Consider the following 21,006-nt stretch of genomic DNA (forward strand, 5'->3'; position numbering starts at 1 on the left):
TCTCTGAGCATCTCCTGTGGGGGGGCACCTTCTCTCTCTGAGCATCTCCTGTGGGGGGGACCCTCTCTCTCTGAGCATCTCCTGTGGGGGGGCACCTTCTCTCTCTGAGCATCTCCTGTGGGGGGGACCCTCTCTCTCTGAGCATCTCCTGTGGGGGGCACCTTCTCTCTCTGAGCATCTCCTGTGGGGGGTACCTCTCTCTCTCTGAGCATCTCCTGTGGGGGGGCACCTTCTCTCTCTGAGCATCTCCTGTGGGGGGGACCCTCTCTCTCTGAGCATCTCCTGTGGGGGGCACCTTCTCTCTCTGAGCATCTCCTGTGGGGGGCACCTTATCTCTCTGAGCATCTCCTGTGGGGGGGGCAATTCTCTCTCTCTGAGCATCTCCTGTGGGGGGCACCTTCTCTCTCTGAGCATCTCCTGTGGGGGGCACCTCTCTCTCTGAGCATCTCCTGTGGGGGGGGGGCAACCTCTCTCTCTCTCTGAGCATCACCTGTTGGGGGCACCTTCTCTCTCTGAGCATCTCCTGTGGGGGGACACCTCTCTCTCTCTGAGCATCTCCTGTGGGGGGCACCTTCTCTCTCTGAGCATCTCCTGTGGGGGGGGCACCCTCTCTCTCTGAGCATCTCCTGTGGGGGGGGCACCCTCTCTCTCTGAGCATCTCCTGTGGGGGGCACCTTCTCTCTCTGAGCATCTCCTGTGGGGGGCACCTTCTCTCTCTGAGCATCTCCTGTGGGGGGGGCACCTTCTCTCTCTGAGCATCTCCTGTGGGGGGCACCTTCTCTCTCTGAGCATCTCCTGTGGGGGGGGCACCCTCTCTCTCTGAGCATCTCCTGTGGGGGGCACCTTCTCTCTCTGAGCATCTCCTGTGGGGGGCACCTCTCTCTCTCTGAGCATCTCCTGTGGGGGGCACCTTCTCTCTCTGAGCATCTCCTGTGGGGGGCACCTTCTCTCTCTGAGCATCTCCTGTGGGGGGGGCAACTCTCTCTCTCTCTGAGCATCTCCTGTGGGGGGGGCACCTTCTCTCTCTCTCTGAGCATCTCCTGTGGGGTCACCTCTCTCTCTCTGAGCATCTCCTGTGGGGGGCACCTCTCTCTCTCTCTGAGCATCTCCTGTGTGGGGGGCACCTCTCTCTCTCTCTGAGCATCTCCTGTGGGGGGGCACCTTCTCTCTCTGAGCATCTCCGGTGGGGGGCACCTCTCTCTCTCTCTGAGCATCTCCTGTGGGGGGGCACCTCTCTCTCTCTCTGAGCATCTCCTGTGGGGGGGCACCTTCTCTCTCTGAGCATCTCCGGTGGGGGGCACCTCTCTCTCTCTCTGAGCATCTCCTGTGGGGGGGACCCTCTCTCTCTCTCTGAGCATCTCCTGGGGGGGGCACCTTCTCTCTCTGAGCATCTCCTGTGGAGGGCACCTCTCTCTCTCTGAGCATCTCCTGTGGGGGGGACCCTCTCTCTCTCTCTGAGCATCTCCTGTGGGGGGGACACCTTCTCTCTCTGAGCATCTCCTGTGGGGGGGGCACCTTCTCTCTCTAAGCATCTCCTGTGGGGGGTCACCTTTTCTCTCTGAGCATCTCCTGTGGGGGGCACCTCTCTCTCTCTCTGAGCATCTCCTGTGGGGGGGGCACCTTCTCTCTCTGAGCATCTCCTGTGGGGGGGACCCTCTCTCTCTGAGCATCTCCTGTGGGGGGGCACCTTCTCTCTCTGAGCATCTCCTGTGGGGGGGGCACCTTCTCTCTCTGAGCATCTCCTGTGGGGGGCACCTCTCTCTCTCTCTGAGCATCTCCTGTGGGGGGCACCTCTCTCTCTCTCTGAGCATCTCCTGTGGGGGGCACCTCTCTCTCTCTCTGAGCATCTCCTGTGGGGGGCACCTCTCTCTCTGAGCATCTCCTGTGGGGGGCACCTTCTCTCTCTCTGAGCATCTCCTGTGGGGGGCACCTCTCTCTCTCTGAGCATCTCCTGTGGGGGGCACCTTCTCTCTCTCTGAGCATCTCCTGTGGGGGGCACCTTCTCTCTCTGAGCATCTCCTGTGGGGGGCACCTCTCTCTCTCTGAGCATCTCCTGTGGGGGGCACCTTTTCTCTCTGAGCATCTCCTGTGGGGGGCACCTCTCTCTCTCTCTGAGCATCTCCTTGGGGCGGCACCTTCTCTCTCTGAGCATCTCCTGTGGAGGGCACCTTCTCTCTCTCTAAGCATCTCCTGTGGGGGGGCACCTTCTCTCTCTGAGCATCTCCTGTGGGGGGCACCTCTCTCTCTCTAAGCATCTCCTGGGGGGGGGGCACCTTCTCTCTCTGAGCATCTCCTGTGTGGGGGGCACCTTCTCTCTCTGAGCCTCTCCTGTGGGGGGGGCACCTTCTCTCTCTGAGCATCTCCTGTTGGGGGCACCTTCTCTTTCTGAGCATCTCCTGGTGTGGGGGGCACCTTCTCTCTCTGAGCATCTCCTGTGTGGGGGCACCTTCTCTCTCTCTGAGCATCTCCTGTGGGGGGGACCCTCTCTCTCTGAGCATCTCCTGTGGGGGGCACCTTCTCTCTCTGAGCATCTCCTGTGGGGGGGGCACCTTCTCTCTCTCTGAGCATCTCCTGTGGGGGCACCTTTTCTCTCTGAGCATCTCCTGTGGGGGGGTACCTTCTCTCTCTGAGCATCTCCTGTGGGGGGCACCTCTCTCTCTGAGCATCTCCTGTGGGGGGCACCTTCTCTCTCTGAGCATCTCCTGTGTGGGGGGCACCTTCTCTCTCTCTGAGCATCTCCTGTGGGGGGGGACCCTCTCTCTCTCTGAGCATCTCCTGTGGGGGGCACCTTCTCTCTCTCTGAGCATCTCCTGTGGGGGGGACCCTCTCTCTCTGAGCATCTCCTGTGGGGGGCACCTTCTCTCTCTGAGCATCTCCTGTGGGGGGGGCACCTTCTCTCTCTCTGAGCATCTCCTGTGGGGGCACCTTTTCTCTCTGAGCATCTCCTGTGTGGGGGGCACCTTCTCTCTCTCTGAGCATCTCCTGTGGGGGCACCTTTTCTCTCTGAGCATCTCCTGTGGGGGGCACCTTCTCTCTCTCTGAGCATCTCCTGTGGGGGGGACCCTCTCTCTCTGAGCATCTCCTGTGGGGGGCACCTTCTCTCTCTGAGCATCTCCTGTGGGGGGCACCTCTCTCTCTGAGCATCTCCTGTGGGGGCACCTTTTCTCTCTGAGCATCTCCTGTGGGGGGGGGCACCTTCTCTCTCTCTGAGCATCTCCTGTGGGGGCACCTTTTCTCTCTGAGCATCTCCTGTGGGGGGGTACCTTCTGTCTCTCTGAGCATCTGTGTGTGGGGCACACTTCTCCTACTGTAATCCTTGCAAGAATATTCAGAGGTACAGATTAGCAGGATGAACAAAGGAGATTAAGTGATTTGCCCAAGTTTAGAAAGCTGGTAAAGAATGGAGCCGATTTTCTGATTTCAGTTAAAAGTTAAAAATGAATGCTCCTTACTGGTTAACTCTCAGTTAATCCGCACGTTCAGTGAAACATGGCACCTCAGTCCCAGAACTCTCAACCTCAAGGAGACCAATAAAACCAAAGTCAGCTGAGAACGTGCGTCTAGAGTTGAACCGTGAACACACAGTGACTTGCGTCTCCAACCTGAGATCCATTTCCTAAGACGGCTGTTCCTCGGGATGAGGGAGCATCCATGTCCCGTCTTGCCTGGACGGGTCAAGGACGACACAGAGACAGAAGGCGTTTCAGACCCGTGACACCACACGGCGGTCAGGAAACACAGCTGCCTGAAAACCTTCCTTACAACGACCCTTCTGGAGCGGATGCGGTTTCACGGGCACTGGAAAGAAGAGCGTAGAACGAATCGGACCGGACGCTGACACTGAGTGTTGCTCCGTGAGTCTGCTGATACGCAATCACACCCCATGTGACCCTCCACCAGCCTGTGCTGAGCGCTGGCGCGAAGGGACCCTGGCAGGTTCTGCAGTTGCGTCAGCTCTGTGCTCGGCCTCCTCCCCAGCAGGTCCCTCTGCTCCTTCTCCTCCGTCCTTCTCCACCTCTGGCCGTAGCATCCCTGCCAACGGTGTCACCTAACTGACTAGCCAGCTCTGAAGCTGAAACAAATAAACACGTGTGTTGCATGTGGTAGACACGATCTTAGTCAGCTGAGACAGACTCAGCGAACAGCTTTGTTCGGAAACGTGGAGGATACTCTGCTCTGAGGAATGACACCCTGGCCCTGGGTGGGGTGGCTAATACATCCAGGCTCCAGCTGTTCCTCAGGCAATGGTGGCCTGGAAGTGGGGGCACATCAGCCCCCCTGCAGTCTGAGAACAGGAGCTTGGCAGGTGTGGCCTCAAGCCATGTCCCCAGGCTACCCTGCCCCAACTGCGGTCCTGCACCCACACCCCAGGCCGCTCTGCACCAGGGACCCTGCGCCCCATGCCCGGAGCCTCCTCACCCTCGACTCAGTCCCACAAGGAGAGATCTTTCTGCTTCAGGAGCTTCCAGGCCCGACTGGTAGTGAACATCAGGATGAACGTACCACTGGCTGTTTGCTTAAGAACTCCTGATTTCTCAGCTTACACATTGAGAAGCTGCACACACACAGAAGGGTATATATATTTTAAATTTACATAATGGAGGAAAGAAAACTTTATTTTAAAACACGAATTAAAATCCCAATTTGCTTTAAAGTGTATCAAACACACCGGGGTCCCATTTTTCATCTTATTGGCACATCTTGAAAATCAATTTAACTTTTTTTAACTTTTAATTTTGTTTTGGGGCCCAGCCGATTAACAATGTTGTGACAGTTTCAGGTGAACAGCAGAAGGGACTCAATCATACGTGTACATGTATCCATTCCTCCCCAAAGCACCCGCCCTCCCATCTAGGCCGACACATAACAGAAAATCTATTTAATTTTTAATTGCTCACTATTGAAAAATAGGAGAAGGCAATGGCAACCCACTCCAGTGTTCTTGCCTGGAGAATCCCAGGGACAAGGGAGGCTGGTGGGCTGCCGTCTATGGGGTTGCACAGAGTCGGACACGACTGAAGCGACTTAGCAGCAGCAGCAGCAGCACTGACAAATAAAGACCAAAAGAATTTGTGCTGGGAAAGTCATAACTAGACTAATAGCTGTAGGGAGCAAAAATCTTATAAGTGAAGTAGAAAGTATGAATGAGGCCCACTGCAGTAGAAGTGGGCCTTTTCTCTGGAATTAATACAGCAGAGACCCATAAAAGATTAATCAAGACAAGCAATCAATAACTTCTCAAGTGCTAATAAGCACTGCCTGGTTCCACGGTGTGTTAAGCAGTTTGTCATGTTTAGCTGTATGAAGATTTATAGAAAATCCATAGTTAAAACCAAAGGATGAGGTAATGAAGCACTTAGTAAATGAAGCCAAATTAAAATTGATGCCTCACATCACGCACTCCAAAGATTTGCAAAAATCAGGTCTGATTCCCCCTTCTTTTTTTAAGAATTAAAAATAGTCACTCGTGTCACTTCAGCAGTGCTGTTAGGGAAATAATTTTTTAAGCATAGTGCTCCTCAAATAACTACATGCCCGTTTTGTGGTGGAGGGCAGGAAATGCCTTGGAAATAGATGAACTTTTTTTCTACTCTCTTTTTCATCCAAGGATCAACTTTCCTGGAAATTTTTTGAAAGTTCTGTAAAATATCTTTTAGGATCATTCAGGTCTCTACTCTCCATCAGCTGATGGATCAACAGGTCGTGTGAGAAGATGAGTTAATGGCTAACTAATAGTTCATAAATTGTAGGTCTGGACCACTAGGTTACATCACTGAACTCCGTTCTGTGGCAGGCTATTAATTAAAAGTGTCAATTGTATGTTTTGTAAATTAATCTCTGGAGCAATATCATAATCACAAGGATATACCTAATTAAATAGATGGGCCACCATAAGCGTTTTCTTAAATTTAGAAACAGAAACTAACCTTAAGTAATTACAAACACGTGGATGCCGGGCGGAGGGGGGTGTCAAGACTCCTTCAGTGTAAACAATTAGAAAGACCAGAAAATACAAACAAGATATCTATGAAGCTGCTAGTTGAATCAAGATTTAAAATGAAGACATATTAAAAACGTGAAAAGGGCCAAACTTTCTTAATAAAAAAAAATTAAGTCTGCCCCACACCAAACTGGGAGCTAACAAAATAAAGAATGTAATAGATCCTTGAAGATGAGGAAGGAATTTCCTGAAGAAAATCCTGATGTTTATAATGTTTTCTGGCCCATTGTGAATCTTTTAAATCAGAAATTCTGGGTGCATGATGAAACAGGAAAGGCCCACGAGGATGGCTACCGTGAGTAACCAACTCCACATACGCGCCAGCACACACACCCACACGCTCGCTCTACCTGGGGCACCTGCTGGAACTTACCGGAACTGCCTCTCTTGAAGTGTCCTTCCAAGGTCACTTGATTTGACGGTTTTCAATAGTGTGGATCTCTTTCTACTCACAGTTCAGGTGAAGGTGGGCCCGGCCGGAAATCACTCAGCAGGCAGTGGAGGCAACAGGAGGCTGGAGAACAGAGGGGACGTTTCTACCACGGGAAGCTGCCGGAGAAACGGCCACCCGTCGCCAACATCAGCGACTGCGCCTTTGCCTCCATGGAACAGAAAAAACTCAGCCTGCCACAGTCACCTGGGCTCCGAAGGTCCATCCTAGGGCCCAGTGACAGCATCAGGACCCCAAAGACCTCCCTCCCACGAGGCGGCACCCCCGGGCTCGGCTCCAGGCTTCCTGTCTCATGGTTGTAAGGTCCCCGCAATGACCTTGGCTCTGTACTTCCCCCTTCAGAAGATGCCACCACAGAAGGCGAGATTTTCCTTGACTCTTAGGAGAGGAAGAGCTTGCCCCACAAACCCCAGCAAATTCTAAGTGTCACTGTCCAAAGCGGGGTCATGTCCCCAGTCCTGAGCAATCCATGGGGAGAAATGGGGGTCCTGTCTGGATGTCAGGTCCACGGCTAAGGCCCATCCCTCACATGCTGCCGACCTTCCATGAGCTCCAAACAGACGTGGGCAGATTCAGAACACTTAGAGCACGCAGCAGAGTGGTCACCGGTCACAGCTCAGCGGTCAGCAGGGGCCACAGGAGTAGCTCTGCTCACACGCGGCTGCGCCAGAGCCCGCGTGCAGGGTTTTATCACCGTGCCCCTGCAGTTCGGTCCTTATGTGCCTGCTGTTAAGTTGCCTGCCGGCCAGGCAAGATCTGGCTCATGATTTAATTACATCAGAAACTGCAAGTAATTATTAAGGCCCAGTTCAGGGTCAAAGCCTCATAATCATAAGATAATTACCTTTGCTGTGTAAGTCACATCATTTCGATGAAATACAAAAGTTGCCTGGCAAATAAACATCGAATTACACGGCACGTTCACTGTAATTACTACCAAGGAATCTAGCGGAGTATAAAACCACTCCTCAGTGTGGCTGTAATGACCAGCCATGCTGTTGAGGAAGTTTCACACAGCTGCTCAGGTCTCGAAAAAGGAAACAGTGTTAGAGCCGCAGAGTGCTAAGAAGCAGAGGAGGTGTTCCAGTGTTTTGGTCTGGGGGCTTTGCTTGTTTCATTGTTTAAGACGGTTGGTTCTTTTTCTCACTTGATTTATTTTCAGCCGTGCTGGGTCTTCATGCTGCACTCGGGCATTCTGGCTGCCGCAGGCAGGGGCCACTCTGCTTCGGCGCTCGGGCACCTCACTGCAGTGACCTTCCTTGCTGCGGAGCACAGGCTCTAGGCATGCGGCCTTCAGCAGTTGTGGTGCGCAGGCTTAGCTGCTCCGAGGAATGTGGGATCCTCCCAGACCAGGGATTGAACATTGGCAGGCAGATTCTTATCAGCTACACCACTGGAGAAGTCCTGTTTATTTCATTTTTTATCAAATAGTCTTTTCACAGGGTTCAATTCTAGGCAATTTAGAACATACACAAGAAGTCACATTGTAAGGGAGAAAGAAAACAACTAAAGGAACATGAAAAACAATGAAACCTCAGATTAAAAAATAAAAGAAAAGCAGTTATGTAATCAAGGAGGCAGATTTCCAGGTGGCTCAGTGATAAAGAATCCACCTGCCAATGCAGGAGATACAGGAGATGCGGGTTCGATCCCTGGGTCGGGAAGATCCCCTGGAGAAAGAAAAGGTAACCCACTCCAGTATTGTTGCCAGGATAATCCCATGGACACAGGAGCCCGGTGGGCTACAGTCCATGGGGTCGAAAAGAGTTAGAAATGACTGAACAGGCAGGCAAACAAGGAGGCGACTCAGCAAGCAGCTGAAGAGGTGAGGGCTCTGACATATGAACTGCCACTAGGCTTTGCGGAATCTCAGGACGCAAAAAACAACCTTCCAAGTCTGTCCAAGGAGCAGAGCTGGATCTTTACAAGCCTCTCTTTATTAAAATGACTCACAAAGGAACGCTCAGCGCTGACTCTCCCTACCTTCCATAAGGAGCCAAACACACGCCACTGTCACTGTGGATCTGTTCTCCCGCGAAGCAAGAGCGGAACACGTTTCACAAATAAACAACCGACAGCCGGGACTCGGGCCCTTTCGGTCCAGGGAAAAGGGTTCAGCAGTTTGTTCTGACTGATGGCCTCCATGCCCCCACTCTGTTTCTTTCTATTCCTCGTCACTTTTCCCCAGTTCCTTCATATGATCACTGCCCTGTCCCTGCAGATATACATATCAGCTCTCATCGACTTGGCTCCCAGAAGTTTCATACATTAGAACTCAAAACGCTCAGGGCTGCACACACGTCCGCCACCGTGCTTTCACCGCCTCACCCTCAGCCGTTTTCAGGCTCCTTTTCCATGAAACAGACTTGGACCACAAGGATGCACATTCAGCTTCTCTGAAATCTTGCTGAACTTACCATCTGCATATAGTTGGGATCTCACTAAGTACAGAGCCGTACTATTGCATCACTGTCTCGTGTATTTTATTTTGTCTCCGCCAATGAAATGGTTAAGCTAAAGTTTATTTTTCATTATTCTTATTGCAAGCAGATCAAACAAGTCAACCCTAAAGGAAATCAGTCCTGAATATTCATTGGAAGGACTGATGCTGAAGCTGAAACTCCCATACTTTGGCCACCTGATGCGAAGAACTGACTCTGGAAAAGACTCTAATGCTGGGAAAGACCGAAGGCAGGGGGAGAAGGGGACAACAGAGGATGAGATGGTTGGACAGCATCACCAACTCGATGGACATGAGTTTGAGCAAACTCTTGGAGTTGGTGATGGACAGGGAGGCCTAGTGTGCTGCAGTCCATGAGGTCGGAAAGAGTCGGACACAACTGAGCGACTGAACTGATTCTTATTGCTGAATATACAGTGGGTATATAATAGCTGTTAAACACTATTTGATTCATGCAACAAATATTTCTCGAGATCTGCCAGGTCACCAGTGTTGTGCTGAGATACAAGGGTGCACGAGGAAGACGTGACTCCCCCACTAAGAGGTTTCCCTCCAGTGAGCGAGTTACAGGGTAAGCTGTCACCGCTGATCCCTGTGTGGACGCCATGACAGGGATGCCCCTGCACGGTGGGGGCTGGGATGGGGGACACCTGGCCCAGAGAGACTCTGCAACCCAGACACGGGCAACATCCCAGAGCCGAGAGATCTCCCCATCACCATCTCAGCATCAAGAAACCACCTGCCCCCTCCAGCAACTGCTCCCCAGCTTTTACCACTATCTAACCTCTAACAGAGAAATATATGCCCTGTTAACCAAAGCCTTCAAAGGAATCCCATCCAAGAGATACTATCTCCCCTTCCAGAAGTAACGACACTCAACTCGCATGCTCTTTGGAGCAGACTGTCCCAGCATCCCAGCCTGGAGGGGTCCCAGGGCAAAGACACTGATGCCAGCCTGAGCATCAGGAAACCCAGGCTCTGGGTCTCACCTCCTGCTGGTTGGCTAACAATTAGTCTACACCAGCTTCTTCACTCCTCCAGCCTCATTTTAATCATTTTTAAAGTGAGCTAACCTAGTCTAAACACAGTAAGTCCCCTACATATGAACCTTCAAGTTTCAAACTTTCAGAGACACGAACGCGTGTTCCATCAACATCAGGCACAAGAGAAACTGCAGCCTGCCTTCTGTCTCCTATTGCTGACGACCCTCCAGCTCTATCCCATCTCCCACCTCCTTGCCCTCCTCCAGTCAGTAACTCTTCTTGCCTGTCACTTGATGCCAACCCCTGTGTGCCAGCTGCTGTATGGTTGTTGTGTTGCTGTTGTTCAGTTTCTCAGTCGTGTCCGACTCTTTGCAACCCCATGGACTGCAGCGCGCCAGGCTTCCCTGCCCTTCCATCTCCCAGAGCTTGCTTAAACTCACGTCCATTGAATCGGTGATGCCATCCAACCATCTCATCCTCTGTCATCCCCTTCTCCTCCTACCTTCAATCTTTCCCAGCATCAGGGTCTTTTCCAATGAGTCAGCTTTTGACATCAGGTGGTCAATTATTGGAGCTTCAGCTTCAGCATCAGTCCTTCCAATGAATATTCAGCATTGATTTCCTTTAGGACTGACTGGTTGGATCTCCTTGCTAGCCCAAGGGACTCTCAAGATCAAGAGTCTTCTCCAACACCACAGTTTGAAAGCATCAGTTCTTCAGTGCTCAGCTTTATGGTCCAACTCTCACATCCATACATGACTACTGGAAAAACCATACCTTTGACTATATGGACCATTGTTAGCAAAGTAATGTCTCTGCTTTTTAATATACTGTCTAGGTTTGGCACAGCTTTTCTTCCAAGGAGCAAGCGTCTTTTAATTTCATGGCTGCAGTCACCATTCACAGTGATTTTGGAGCCCAAGAAAATAGTCTGTCACTGTTCCCATTGTTTCCCCATCTAGTTGTCATGAAGTGATGGGATCAGATGCCACGATCTTAGTTTTTTGAATGTTGAGTTTTAAGCCAGCTTTTTCACTTTCCTCTTTCATCTTCATCAAGAGGCTCTTTAGTTTCTCTTCGCTTTCTTGCCATAAGGGTGGTGTCATCTGCATATCTGAGGTTACTGGTATTTCTCTCAGCAATCTTGATTCCAGCTTGTGTTTCATCCAGTCCAGAGTTTCACATGATGTACTCTGCATGTAAGCTAAATAAGCACTGTTGTACTTTTCAAGGTACTGTAAGATTTTAAATGTTTTATTTTTTGTTTGTTTTTTATGTACTGTTTGTGTGAAAAGCATTATAAACCTATTATAGTATGGTACTACATAGCTGATAACGTTAGTTGGGCACCTAAGCTAACTTTGTTGGATTTATGAACAAACTAGGCTTATTAGGATTGTGCTCTTAGAATGAAATGCATTCATACATAGGGGACTTACTGTAATAGCTAACGGTCTTTCCAAATTCACAATTCTGGAATTCTAAATTGATAAAAATAATGCAATAGCTACTAAATGTATACAACCATACTGTGCAATTCTAGACTGTAAGTGACTGTGCATGCAGACAACACAAAATACGGTAAGATAAATCTCTACTATTAACATTGCTAACGATGCCTTCATCAACATTATTTTATAATTTGAAAGCTAACTGGCAATTCTTGTTTATCAAATGTAAACATAATGTACATAAAAATAGCCCATTCCACACCTCTTTTCACTCCTAAACTTACTTAAGGTTTAATTAACACCATGTTTCTTGATGAAGAGACAACTTTGAAACTTCTCCACTCATTTATCCTGAATTCTTGACTCTTGATTTTGCTGGTTTAAAGACTCCCATGACATCACTGCAGTACCATTTATGACTACACTCTGCACTGTATTTGATAGATGTATTACAAACATCCCTTTACTGACTCCTCATGACAGACCTATGGCGTAGGTACCATCCATATTTAATCCACAGAGAAACTGAGTCTCAGAGAAGTCAGGTAACTTGGCACTTGACACAAATCTAGTACCTTTCAGGGTCGAATTCAACTCAGATCTGAGCTCACCCCGTGCTCTCGCCACCATGTCAGAGTTTTCAAATATCTTTAGTAACAGGGCCCCTTTCTGGAGAAAAATGTACACGGAATCTCAATACACAAAACCAATCTTTGGACTCCATGCCCAGCCATACTTCTCAGTAGTGTCCACCTCCTTGTGACCACCTAGACTTACCCCAGCAGGCTTCTCTGTCCATAGAACTGTCTAGGCAAGAATACTGGGGTGGGTGGCCATTTACTACCCCAACCCTGGGGTTGAACCCGTGCCTCTGTGTCTCCTGTACTCTTTACCACTGCGCCACCTGGGAAGCCCACTCATAAATACTGGACCCATAAATCACAAATAAATATATTCACACCCCATTATAAAGCAAATCAATGAACAAAATAATGAATTCTGATGAGCATGTGAAATCAACCATTACTGTTATGTTAGCGATTTTTTCAGGCTCTGCATCAATTTACTCTTGTATTTTGTTTCCACTGCACAGCACTCAACACAGCTGAAAAAGCAATGGGTTTTTAACATTTTTTATGTTGCGGTCACAAGCTACTCTTCAATTCAGTCAAAGTGATCCACAAGTTTGAAGGAAGGTGAGTAGGAAACTATAAAAATAAGAAGCCCCAGGACTTACAATACACACTACACTCAGCTAAAGCACAAGAGCACACCTCTGAGATGCCCGCATACCTGGTCTTATCCTTCGGGCTGACGGGCTCTCCCAGGTCACGTCCAGAGCAACACTCCAAAGCCTGCTGCACATTTTACGGAGCCAGTAGACAGTACAAACATATTTACACGTGCTTGGGTAGCATAATGTTTTATATGAATCACAAGCCTGAATTTTTCTTTTAAAAAGGGGGGGAAAAAAGATCACTTAAGAGACAAAATTTTTAGAATTAACAATAAAGCTACAGAGTTATAAGAAATGCCCCCAATGGCAGGATGTTCCTTAGTTTAAAGTTTTCCCAAAAGAATTAATCTGGAAGCATAAATCAACATTCTAATGGCTTTTTATATCTTCCAATGTATTAAAATACAGAATACTTTATATTTGAGGATGTTAATTTTACCACTATTTAAAAAAAAAAAAAAAAAGAGTTTAAGAAAGAAATTCACAGGCATAGAACAGAAAACAAACTTACAGTTACCAAAGAAGAAAGGGGAAAGGGAGGGATAAACTAGGAGTTTGGGATTAACATATACACAATCCTACATACAAAACAGATAACCAACAAGGACCTAGTATAGCACAGGGAGCCAGCTATACTCAATATTTTGTAATAACCTATAAGGGGAAAGCATCTGAAAAGAATACATATATAAAAAATCTATCTGTAACTGAATCATATATATAAAAACATACATTAAGAGAAATTATATGTGCATAATTGGGTCACTGCACTGTACACCTGAAACACAGCACTGTAAATCAACTATACTTCAGCCGTTTATAAAAGAGTTTAAATTCTACAGGAAGATAATACTCCTATTCACAGCACGAACGCACCCTGCCTTGGTGTGTGGAGTTGGTCCTGACTGGAAAACGCACAGAAGGGCATCTAACTCCAAATGCTCAATACAACTGTCAGGATGTAATGAGCTCCTCAAACAAAAGCAATGACCTTGTTCTATCGGTTCCTCTCCTCACTGGGAAGACAGTACAGCGCTGTTGCACTGGGTATTCCTTCCACGCTCCCTTCTGAAGTGCAGAGCTAAATTGATCTTTGTAGGCTCTCAATGGTTTGCCAAGTGTCACAAATAAAACAGAAGAGTAATCGGTTCCAAGAATTTTCTTAAATAATATATGGTCTTAGTGCTGAGTAATTTATTAACACAACTACTAATGCCTAAAATGTTTTTGTCAAGTTTTGCAAAGATGGCATAAATGTTTCAGATGCCATCCACCCAGGCTGACTTCCAGGAAAAAGAAGTCCCATTACATAGGACTTGATGAAATATTTATAAGATCCAACTTAAAACAACCCCAGGCAGTTGGCCAAAATTGCAAGATACTTGCTTCGTTGTTATAACTTAAGAGTTTTATGAAATTCAACAAAACAGAAGAGAATCGGAACAATTTTAGGCGTCCCATTACACTCTATATATATTCTTCTTGAGACTGCAATGCACTCGCAGATACAGTCTGGATAGTCATCCACTTCTTCCCAAAGAATCCCTGAGATGTCTTATGAACCTACTTAGGCTGCAAAAAAATACTTGGTCCTTGATGGATCTTTTAACCATCATGTGGAAGAAAGCAGAGGGCTGGTATGGGCAGGGTTCCAGGATGCAGACACTGGGATTATTAGACCATTAGACAAACTTTATGTGTGAAAAGTTACTATGGACAAAGTCCACAAACAGGATGACCCTGTACCGCCCAGTTAGGGGGAAACCACGATCAGCTTGACTTCTAGTTTCGAGTAAGACGAGGTATATGTTCTAAGTGGTGCATTGGAGGTGGGAAGTCACACCTGAGTAAGGAGGAGGGGTGCTGATGCTACTCTGGGGGGAAATGAACTTCAGGAACTGTTCACGTGGCCTCACTCCCTCCAGGCCAGTTGAAGGAGTGTCACTTACTTAGCAAATCAAAAATGGTACCCTGATAAGGCCTACTTCCAGGGCCTTAGGGGCCAGGACTAATGAAAACAGGACAACTCCCACTATATTACACGGAGAACTAGTTTAAAATACAACATTCAAAAAACCACAGAGCTGCGTGCAACAGAAAGAACAGAAAACACCAGAGGCTAAGAGTAAAACGAGAGGGATGTTGCCATCAAGACTTTGGTGCCCCAAGGCCCTGGGGGCCGGAGACAGAGCTGCCAGGCCCTCAGCGTCTGAGCACGTGGCCTGAGTCAGCAGCGGGAGCTTGGTGCCCCGAGGCCCTGGGGGCCGGAGACAGGGCTGCCAGGCCCTCAGCGTCTGAGCACGTGGCCTGAGTCAGCAGTGGGAGCTTGGACCCTGCACGGGATGAACTCAGAAGCCCCAAAGGCACCGAGGTCGATGGCAGGGCAAAGATGCTGGCTATCTCCACAGGGTCTGGAGAGGTAAGATCATCCGTAAGACACAGGACGACCAGTTGCAGCACAGGAGGGTGGGGTGTGAATGTGAGCGCCTGGAGGGAGCTGGGTCTGCTGGCAGAGAGACCCCTTCACACACCAGCCAGAACCACTGCGCCTGCATCCAGCCCCCAAAGAAGCCAAGAGGCAAACGTTCTGGTTGGACAGTTTCAAACCAGGCCAGAGGGAGGTCACGCACCCACTCACACCCCACACACACACTCACACACACACTCACATACACACACACTCTCACATAACCACACACAAACCATATACACACACCATACACAAACTCTCACATACACACCACACACACATCATATACATATACTCTCACATACACACCACACATACCATATACACATACCATACATACACACCATATACACACACACTCACACATATACCATATACACACACACTCACATACACACACACACACCATATACAAACACACCATACACACACACTCTCACATACACACATACTCTCATACACACACACTCACACATAGCATATACACACACCATACACACACACCATATACACACACACACACCATATACACACTCTCACATACACACACACTCTCACATACACACACACACTCACATACACACTCACATATGCACACTCACACACATCATATACACACACCATACACACACCCTTACATACACACCACACACTCACATATACACACACTCACACACACCATATACACACACTCACACACAAATACATACACCATATACACACACTCTCACATACACACACACTCTCACATACACACACACTCTCACACACACCATATACACACACCATACACACACTCACCATATACATACACACCATATACACACCCTCACATACACACACCACACACATGTGCACACATGTACAAACTGTCACATACACACCACACATACCATATACACATACCATACACACACACACACTCTCACATACACACCACACACACACACCATACACACACACACTCTCTCACACACACGCACACACACCACACCCAGACCAGTTCAGAAGACTGCGTGACAGAGGAATTATGTAATTTCCCGCTGTCAAGGAGCTAATAAATAAAACAGCTGGTATTTGAACCCAGGCAGTACGGTCACAGAGTCATTAAAACCCAGTAGTAAAATCCAAGATTTAACCTCTGCTGTGCCACCCTTACAGCTGAAGACGGTAAGAGGGAAATATATCTGGGCTGGCAGGTGTCGCGACAGATTCAGAACCAAATGAAGAGGAATGTGATACAAACCTTGGAAACGGCTCACATGGCACCTGAAGAAAAACCTTCACCTTATGTGCATGCATGAGAAAAAGTTAAAGATTAATGACTAAGAGTCCAGCCTATGCTTGTAAATCCTGAAGAGAGTACAGTGACAGGGGGTGAATGTCTATGTCCCTGAGGCCCTGACACCCAGCGTGGCCATATCTGGAGATGAGGCCTCTAAGGAAATAAAGGTTAAATGAGGTCGTGAGGGAAGGACCCCTAGTCCACCAGGATTAGTGCCCTCACAGGAACAGATGCCAGAGAGCTCCCCCCCTCACCAAGGGAAGGACCTCCAGTCCAACAGGATTAGTGCCCTCACAGGAGCAGATGCCAGAGAGCTCCCCCACCCTCACCAAGGGAAGGACCCCCAGTCCAACAGGATTAGTGCCCTCACAGGAACAGATGCCAGAGAGCTCCCCCCCTCACCGAGGGAAGGACCTCCAGTCCAACGGGATTAGTGCCCTCACAGGAGCAGATGCCAGAGAGCTCCCCCCCTCACCGAGGGAAGGACCTCCAGTCCAACGGGATTAGTGCCCTCACAGGAGCAGATGCCAGAGAGCTCCCCCACCCTCACCGAGGGAAGGACCCCCAGTCGAACAGGATTAGTGCCCTCACAGGAGCAGATGCCAGAGAGCTCCCCCCCTCACCGAGGGAAGGACCTCCAGTCCAACGGGATTAGTGCCCTCACAGGAGCAGATGCCAGAGAGCTCCCCCACCCTCACCGAGGGAAGGACCCCCAGTCGAACAGGATTAGTGCCCTCACAGGAACAGATGCCAGAGAGCTCCCCCACCCTCACCAAGGGAAGGACCCCCAGTCGAACAGGATTAGTGCCCTCACAGGAGCAGATGCCAGAGAGCTCCCCCACCCTCACTGAGGGAAGGACCCCCAGTCCACCAGGATTAGTGCCCTCACAGGAGCAGATGCCAGAGAGCTCCCCCACCCGCACTGAGGGAAGGACCCCCAGTCCACCAGGATTAGTGCCCTCACAGGAGCAGATGCCAGAGAGCCCCCCCCCACCCTCACCGAGGGAAGGACCCCCAGTCCACCAGGATTAGTGCCCTCACAGGAGCAGATGCCAGAGAGCTCCCCCACCCTCACCGAGGGAAGGCCAGCAGAGGTCACGGGGAGGGGCCGGCCTCTGTGACCCAAGCGAGGACAGCCCTCCCCAGAGCCCAACCTCGCTGGCAGCCTGGTCTCAGAGGTCCAGCCTCGAGAACCGGGAGATGCAGATGCCTGCTGACGAAGCCGCCCAGTCAGCGGGACTTGGTCACATCGGGCTGAGCTGACTGATGCAGAAGGAAACAAAAGATCACAACACAGAAAACCATGAGGTGAGATGCTGTTCTACAGCTCGGGCCTTCATCGACAATGCTGGATGTTCACAAACAGGTCGTTCTCCAACTATTTTCTTTCTTAAAAATTGCCTCCTGGCTTCCCTGGTGGCTCAGTGGTAAAGAATCCGCCTGCCAATGCACTACACTTGGGTTCGATCCTGGTCCAGGAACAGCCCATGTGTCACGACCACCGAGGCTGTGCTCTAGAGCCCGCCCTCCACAGCAAGAGAAGCCACCCCGGCGAGAGGCCTGCGCGCCGCAGCGAGAGCCGCCCCGCTCGCAGCAATCAGAGACTAGCCCATGTAGCAGCACACAGCCGTCAGTAACATAACTATTATAAAAACTGCCTTCACTCCTCTTGGCCGTTCTCATTTTCACACAAATTCTTTAATCAGCCTATCAATTTCCATAAAATACTGCACAATTTCTATTGGAACTCCACTGAATCTACAGATATATTTGTAATGATGACATTTTTACCAAAAAGTGTTTTCTAATCCATTGATACAGCAAGTCTCTTCACATAGAAGGATCTTTCATTTATTTCAGCCAAGTTTTATACTTTCAGTATAGAGACCCTGCACTTCTTTCAGTAGATTTACCACCAGCCATTTCATCTTTGTGATGCTTCAAGTAATTTATTAAGATTTTGTTTCTAATTATCTAATGACAGCATATAGAAATGCAAGTATTAACCTTGAAAACTTTACCTGCGGATTCTAACATTCACCTGTAGAGTCTTCTGATTTTCTATGTATACCACTCAATACAACATCTGAACACAATGAATCTGAATCGAACACTGGAACTATTTTCTATCTGCTGAATGGTTTCTTCGGTAGCAGTGTGACTCTGTTTTTTAAAGGAATATCTAGGGATTATGCTTCCAAGTTAGTTTAATTAGATTACAGCCCATTAGCAGAACTGGAACTCTTCCCCACCCACCCTCATCCTCAGCCCAGGATGAGCCAAACACCCTTCACTATGGGCATGGACCACACCCTGTGCCCACATCCACATCTCTAAAATGCTTCTTATATGACACCATCTTCTCCTCCCTTGTCTCTCTCTTGTCCTGAAAACAAGGCCTGTCTTCTTCAATTCTGCATCCCCAACACCAACTGTAACATAAGAAGCTCTCGATAAATATCTACAGAACCAAAGGGTCAAATTAGGTTATTTGAGTCCAATAACAGCCAAGAGTTTCACTAACCGATCTTAATCTTTGTGAAAGCAGGTGTAATTAATAACCAGCTTACAGGAAACTCTGGGTCAAAACAGCGGTTAAGCATGAACCGTCCATGGTGACCAGCCTGGTCTGGGCAGACCCGGTGGGTACACACACATCCCCTTCAGGTGGGCTGGGTCCAAACACCCATGAAAACACTAGGAGCATGACCCCAGGGTCAGGTTTCTGTGGGCTGTGCACATGTTTTGGACACACATTACTGCCTCTGCGTCTGACTCTTGCACCCAGGTCCTCAGGAACAAAGGATCTCTGTAGCAAGCAACAGCCTCCACTCTTATTAATATTTTAAACCAATTGTAACCAGTGCATGCTTGCGTGTGCTAAGTCACTTCAGTCATGTGTGACTCTTTGCAACCCCATGGACTGAAGCCCACCAGGCTCCTCTGTCCTGGGGATTCTCCAGGCAAGAATACTGGGAGTGGGTAGCCTTTCCCTTCTCCAGGGGATCTTCCCAACCCAGGGATCAAGCCCAGCTCTCCCGCATCGTGGACGGATTCTTTACCATCTGAGCCACCAAGGAAACCCAAGAATACTCGAGTGGGCAGCCTATCTTTCTCCAGCGGATCTTCCCAATCCAGGAATTGAACTGGAGTCTCCTGCATTGCAGGCAGACTATTTACCAGCTCAGCTACCAGGGAAGCCTCATTCTTTACGACTAGCGCTACCTAACCAGGCTACATGTCAAATCTCCAGATCGCTATAGTCACAGTGGGCTGTCATAAGACGCAAAATTCTTATGTTGAAGCCCTAACCCCAAATGTGACTGTATTCAGAGACGGGGCCTTTGGAGAAGCAATTCAGGTTAAATGAGGTTACGAGGGTGGGGCCCTGATCCAACAGGAGGCCAGGGAGAAACCCCAGGAATCTGACAAGAGAAGAGGCCACAAGACCCAGCAAGAAGCCAAGGAGAGGCCTGGGGAGAAACCCCACCTGCTGGCCCCTTGAGCTTGGGCCTCCGGCCTCCTGACTCTGAAAGGACACACTTCTGGGGCTGAGCCATCCGGGCCGTGTGTTTTGCCATAGCTGCACGAGCTGACTAACACGCGGGCCCCACACACAGCTGCCAGAGAAAGGCCCTCCCGCATGTCTGCACCTGCCCTGTCCTCCCCCACCCATCACCTCCAGGCCCCAGCAAACTCCAGAGCACAGGTCTCCCCCACCTGTCTTCCCCAGCAGACCCTGCACCGGATCTGTTCCCACCCCACGGGTACAGCCTTCCATGTGGGCACACAGACGTGGGCGGCCACAGCGATGCAGCAGGACTCACCCAGCACACGGAGGGGCAGGGCACCTGACCCTTCCACACGACGGAAGAGGAGAGGCCACACCAAGGGAGGGGATGCCCGGCTCGGCCCAGTTTATCCGACTCACGGTTTATCCGACTCACGGTTTATCCGACTCACGGTTTATCCGGTGCAGCGATGCAGGAGGCGAGGCTGAGGGGCATGCAACTGTGAGATTTATCGCCCATAAAGCTCTGTGACCCGCCCCAGGAGAAGCAACAGGGCTGCTGTACCCAGGAAGCTTGCATCAACACACTTGTGTTTACATGTTTATGGAAAACTCTAAATTTCTACAAATACTTAAATTCCTACAGAAGATTTTGTTCCTTTGCTTCTCTTGACTTCTCCAAGGTCCCCACCGACCACCCCCTTTGTGGCAACCTCAGTGCGACCATCCTGGGGGCAGATGAGGCTCACATCTCCAGCACCTCTGGCTCACAGGCCAGAGCAGCACGAGAAGGGGTCCGCGGCTCTGCCCGCGGTGCTGGAGACACAGAGGACGGGCAGTCGTCTTCCAGCGTGTGAGGACCACGTTCTGCTCCGAGAATCTGAACCGCGCACGAGCCTCACACCTTGTTCCCACTATATCCGAGCCAATGACATCCAGCAACATCTGCGCCTGAATTAACACGGCTGTGCCCATGCTGATTTCTTAGGTGTTTTTCTCAGCTTTGATGATTACAGGACGGTTCTGTGTTCACATTAGAGGGAACTTGGTGAAAGATACCCATAAGTGTATGGTATTTAGCAACTCGGCTCTAAGTCTAAAATCATCTCAAAATAAAAGGTTGAGAAAATCAAAAACACCAGCTTTGGATATGACC

At 49.4% G+C, this 21,006-nt stretch overlaps 1 protein-coding gene across 5 annotated transcripts in view; it reads right to left on the minus strand.

Moving 5' to 3' along the window:
* Positions 1 to 21,006, minus strand: part of LOC145524035 (uncharacterized) — a 343,643-nt gene that overhangs the window by 317,805 nt on the left and 4,832 nt on the right. For all 5 annotated transcript variants that reach the window (XR_014067053.1, XR_014067054.1, XR_014067043.1 and 2 more), the window contains exon 2: positions 6,375 to 6,515. The gene's annotated coding sequence lies outside the window, so the exon portion shown is untranslated. The remainder of the gene's footprint in view (positions 1 to 6,374; positions 6,516 to 21,006) is intronic.

The sequence above is a fragment of the Giraffa tippelskirchi genome, chromosome 10, assembly GCF_054371585.1.
Source record: "Giraffa tippelskirchi isolate mGirTip1 chromosome 10, T2T-mGirTip1v1.2.pri, whole genome shotgun sequence".
Classification (NCBI taxonomy): domain Eukaryota; kingdom Metazoa; phylum Chordata; class Mammalia; order Artiodactyla; family Giraffidae; genus Giraffa; species Giraffa tippelskirchi.